Source organism: Palaemon carinicauda, chromosome 1 (genome assembly GCF_036898095.1).
Source record: "Palaemon carinicauda isolate YSFRI2023 chromosome 1, ASM3689809v2, whole genome shotgun sequence".
Lineage (NCBI taxonomy): Eukaryota > Metazoa > Arthropoda > Malacostraca > Decapoda > Palaemonidae > Palaemon > Palaemon carinicauda.
The window spans coordinates 227118744-227124743 of record NC_090725.1 but is presented as its reverse complement, the minus strand read 5'-3'; the positions used below and the strand labels follow the sequence as shown (position 1 = coordinate 227124743).

The 6000-nt window shown below is 35.2% G+C and overlaps 1 pseudogene; it reads right to left on the bottom strand.

Annotated features, from left to right (window-relative positions):
- Positions 1–673: 673 nt before the first annotated feature.
- Positions 674–6000, bottom strand: part of LOC137654092 (uncharacterized) — a 30892-nt pseudogene continuing 25565 nt past the window's right edge.

Sequence of the window (6000 nt, the reverse complement as noted above, 5' to 3'; positions counted from 1 at the left end):
GCAAAGGTTTTTCTTATGTTGAACAAGCTGACATAAGCCTCGTCTTATAGTTTATTTATGATATCTACTTTAACTTTGTCACTGATCTCAAAATATCTTATATATATATATCATTCATTACTTATGTACAGCTTATTTGTTGGTCTCTGATTTCCTTACCTCACTGAGCTACTTTCCTGTTGGAGCCCTTGAGCTTGTAACTCATTGATAATAACAATAATAATAAGAGAATTACTTTCTTAGCTAACATGAAAGCTGTTCTTTCTTAAGACCAGTATTACTACTAGAATTTAAATAATTACTCCTACTAATAGTAAAGATTTACTACTAATAACACTGTAACAATAATACTAACTTTTAACAAGGGAACTCCTGTAGCTAACCTGTCTTATATATTTCTTACTAATGTATCACCAGAGGACTACGTAAAGCGTTGTAACCTTTATTTTTACGAGAGTACAGAGATTTCATTGAATATGTATTCTTTAATTTTTCTGTTCACTGTTATATTTTCAATCTGTAGTTTCGAAATACTCATAATGACTTTTCCTAGAAAATTTCATGGTTACACATTTTACTATTACTAACATGTCTGAAAAAAGGGTTTCTTGAATAAAACAAATTTCATTCAAAAAAAAAAATTATATTTTCTTAGTTTTCATTTATGTACATTTATGACAAGAGAAGACAATAAAAGAAAAGACATACTTGAGAGGGAACACATTTGGAAAAAAATATATATAATTTATATAGAATATTTGACTGTAAAAGACTCAACAAATCCTTGGAATGGAAATCATAAATAAAAGCTCAATGGAAAATGGGAAGAACACAAAAATAATAGCATTCTCTGCAACCCGTAAGAGGCTAAAACAACGGTGAATTTCAGTAGTTAAAAATCACACCTATTGAAGGAAAAAAGCCTTACTACATCAAAGAAGTAGTAAAATAGGAAGGAAATAATATTTGACACCTAAAATAGTTGGTTGTTCAATAGAGCAGAGCCGCTTTTACTAAAATTCCTTACTAATCTGTTTAGAAGAATATAGAATGGTCTTGCAAGTGCAAATGTTGCTTATTTGCAGTCCCTTACCCATTTCTTAAAATTTCTTTCCACACAAACATCATTGTTTCAATTTGTAGCATTTCAAATTGACTCTTAAAGCCAGACACAATCTCATCAAGCACCAATTGGGTCATTTCCTCTGTAATAAGCACTGAGGCATTATCTGCATCGTCTGCCAAAACTCCAAGTACCGCTGTTGCAAGGCAGGCTAATAATGATTGTGTGAAAAGAAAATTTTTTTTCTCATCTTAAAAAAAAAAAAAACAAGCGTGAAAAAAAAAAATCTCAAGAAAACAGCTGCAGAGCCCCATAATCACTGCAACTAGAACATCCATAAGAAATGTCTGCCAGATAACAGTCTTTGATCAAAGGTAGGGTTCTACTAATTTTCCCATTCAACGTCTCTCATTGCATGTATACCTTCAAAAACGTCGCGCACGTACATAATATTGCAGCCTGCAGAGGCTACTAACTCCAAAGTAACCTCATTATTCATTTCTTTATTTTGAAGACTTAAATACCAATCAAGAGGCGTAATCGAACAATCAAGCAGACACCCACTATTTGTTAACCAACGTCAGAAATAAGGTCGCCAGAATAATCATATGTGGAAGTAAAAAAAAAAAAAAAAAAAAAAGTTTGTTAATTGTATTTACATAAATGTCTCATAAATTATCAGTGTCTGTCACGAAAAAAAAACATGGAAGATAACAACTGCATAACTTAACATAAACTTCTAGATATTGCATGATGTTGATCATGATCATTTCAGACGATAGAGAACGACGTTGATAACAAGAGATGTAGGGAAGGTAAAATTCGGAAAAGAGTTTTCCAATGTCGTTTGAAGATAAACTGGAAGACTTGTAAAGTGTCAAGGATTTCCTGGTTACAATATTAATGCTGCGTAAGAATCCAGGAGCTTTGAAAGTGCATGAGAATGAAATGCCCCTTTCTAGTAATGGATAATCCATCCTGAGCCACTCAATGTAGTTAACGAAACTGAAAAATTAACCATTTGCCTAAAAAATTCCTTTAATTATTCGTATAACAAGTTTTTCAGACTCGGGACAGGCATCATCATTCCTACAGAAGTGAACAGACAGAATTCTCACAGAGCTAGATGAAACGAGAAAGGAATCAGAACATAAGCTAGTAGCACTGTTTATAAAAAATACTAAGTAACGAATTATTTACAGCTTATTTACACCAAACATCTTGTACTTCACCGGCAATAATACAATAAAAATATGGAGTAGGGACGAAGGGGGATCTACGGTAAACCCAGGACTACTGCCGTGTGTGTATACCCCACGGCCAGTCAAAGTATAAAAAAAAAAAAAAAAAAAAAACTTGGTTGACCACAAACTATGACCAGCTACGTTTCGTCCAAGGTGTCTTACCGAGGATTATTGGAATTTGACAGCTTTTGAAATGCAACGTTCGACCTCCGCGCAAATATAATCATAAGTACCATTCATTTTCAAAGGGCCCCTTATTTTCCTAACAGTAAAAGGTTTTATATTCTTGTTTTAATTACGCGAAGAGGCCTCACGGTTTAAAACTAATAATGTAACTTGACAGACCTTTCTTCGTGTACCACTTCTAAGCTACGAACCAACCACTTAAAAACAGACGAATTTTTAATGTCTGCGTAGATTCTTTGGAAGCTATTAAAAGTTTTCAGAAAGGCCACCGAAGTAATGTCCCCCTAATCCCCACTTTGTGACACCTGAAAAAAGGGCCAACTACACTCTCAGCCCTGAGAGAGAGAGAGAGAGAGAGAGAGAGAGAGAGAGAGAGAGAGAGAGAGAGAGAGAGAGAGAGAGAGCCACAACATATGCCCTTGGAAAGGTTGAATACTAAAAATATGTCGTCAAAGAAGCCCTGCATATCATTGGCAGGTTGCGACAATACGTATTCTTACATTAAAGTAATAATATATCACTGTTTCATTGTCGAGCACCAAGAATCTTTAATGCCCAAATAATTGGAGATCAATTACGGTAGCGCCTACAGTGCGACACTTAACTGTTGAATTAATTACACAATAAAATGGAATGACTGAATGATCGAAAAGGAAGAGGAAAACTGAAGCAAGAGCTGATGATACAAAGAGCTGCCAAGTATAAACACTGGGCCAAAGCTAGGAAAGTCTTATATGAGAGAGAATAAAAAAATCTCCCTTTTTTCAATAATAGTAAAAAAAAGAGATTCTACGAGATACAGTTTATGCAAAGAATATGCAAATGAAATATGAAAGATTTGCGGGATTAAAACGTATATAACATATAAAATCTCATCTTGAAAACAAACAAAAAGTGCAGCGTGGTATAAAGATATAATCATTGGCTCAGCCATTATTTGTCTTAACCTATATTGCATCGATTCGAACATTCTGTCAATCAAAATCATCATAGCGCCATGACCCTACTTCATTAAAACTCTTAAATTAAATAACTGCCCTTTCATATAACACATGACAGAAGAGCAAGATTTGTAATCGTGAAAATATTTGGAAATCGACAGTTGAAGTACCAAAGAGACATAAAAAACTTTGTTTTGGCTACATGTAGGGAAGATGTAGCCATTTGTCTTACGCACATACAAAACATATCTTCATTCTGTTTCATACAGTCTTTGAAGATGTGATCTCATCTATTCCTACGATGTGCTAGAAAACTAGATCAACAATAATCTTAGTTTCTTATCAAATAAAGACATGCATTCTCTTCGTGCTAATACTTCAGTCCTATTTCATAATATATATATAGCTATCCATATAATGCCATAGAATTATTTCCTTTTTATAAAAAAGCACGATACAAAAATAATCCCCCAAAGCCCTCGAGGTGTATTTCGCCACCCTATGTACACGTATTTCTCAACTCATCCATGAGGTAAAAAGCTAAACAGAGAAGCAAGACTCCCCTTTCTCCAACCTCCGTCAGAAAAGTCTTTCCTTAGGCAACCTAACCTATCCTGCACCAGGTAAAGATGATAACGACCCTTCAGAGAAACTCAGCTAAGTTTTGTTCGGCTAAATCTATGTCAATAGCAAGCAACAGTGACACTGTATGTGAGGTTTTGTAGGTTACGAAGCTATCATAGACCGAAACGTCATTCAAAAGAGGTCACAACCACAGAGTGCAATATTTGAAAAAAAGAGCAACCTCCCCAAATGGGTCATAAATTATTATAAAGTACATTAAGCTTTATAATTACAATCTTCCAAATATCCTGAGAGAAACAATTATGACATTTATGTGAGGTTTTCTCTCTTCAACTACATCACAGTTAACACTTCCACTACTACTACGTTTGACTCATGAGGAGAACATTTGTGAAGTTCGAATTGTTGAACTTGAAGTGGCGCTTGTCGTAGAACTTGAGAAGCGCCGGGCTGTAGGGATGGTTATCCTTCAGGTGAACATAGTGGCACTCGGGTTCTCCTGTGGTGTGGCCACACTCTTCACACACGTAAACCTTGGATCGCCGCTCCTTGTAGGCGTAGCTATGCTGTACACCGTGGACCTTGAGGCAATGGGATTCCAGAGAACACCGCTGAGTGAAGGACTTCTCGCACAGATTGCACTTGTAAGGGCGAACACCTGGAGGAAAAGTCAAAGGATTACATTTAAAGATAGTCGAGGTTTGCACTCGATAAAACTAAAGGAAAAATATGACATTACTAACATGCAATTTCCAAGATGGAAGAAGAGTTAGGCGAGTTACAGAGAGGGCGAGTTTTTAAAACCTCCCTACGCATGACGTCATTTGGCGAAATTTACTGGGCAGGAGTGGTGGAGGACCAATATCAATGATTTCTTCCCATGGTAAGGATAGCATCTATCACACATTATAGTGAACTGTACCCTTTACGGTTGTTTTAGGTAATGTAATTGAAAGAAAAATGCAAAAAGTTAGGAAACTGGGTAATTAACTGCTTTTCTTCCCACTTACATCGAACATTTACGATAAATGAGTTAACCCTAAGACTTTCATATGGCTACAGCTATTGGATAAAATATATGAATGAAAATGTCCTGGCTTTTACGGCAAATAGCTCTATAAGCTCAAAATATGTAAAGGATATATAGATAAGATTTCTAATAGAAATAAAATATATAGGAATGGGTAATGTTAAGAGTAGCCGCAAGTCTATGTGTATTTATCTGCAGAGAGAGAGAGAGAGAGAGAGAGAGAGAGAGAGAGAGAGAGAGAGAGAGAGAGAGAGAGAGAGGGAGGTTTCTTGCTTAAGTAGGCAAAAGAAAAAGTAAATATTCTTGATCATTTTACGGAAGCAAATGTTCATTTTAAATCCAATATAATGAGTTTTTTATATTTATTTTTTTGTAAGTGTAGGAAAGTAGAGATCTTGTACAAAAATTTTAAATAGAATAAAAAATAAAAATTATTTTCAACAGAAATGTAATAATAAAAGTGGGATAAATCAATAAAGTTTGTTTTACTTCCTTCCATATCTAACATCATACATTTAAAAAGCTGTTTGGGATAGAATAAGCATAATATATACGAAAACAATTAAATATCCATATAAAAGACAACAGCATCTCTCAGTAAAGTTTACAGCGGTTTTCCCCGTATGACGTCATAAAGTATAACTGGTGTCTTTGGAGGATGCGCGATAACTCAACTTCTCTTTTTCCATCTTGATCGTTTCATTCTCAAATATATAACCGAAAGATAGTTACCTGTATGAGTACGAGTGTGCCTCTTCAGATCGAAGGTGTCATTGAAACCCTTTCCGCAGAATGTGCAGAGGTAACGCTTAACGTCAGAGTGACATTTCATGTGGCGGTTAAGAAGGCGTTGAAGGGTGAAGGACTTCGAGCAAATGCGACACACGAACTTGTTGCCCTCATCTTCAATCACTGTAAATAAAGAAAATAGTTAAATGAGGGAAATTCGAA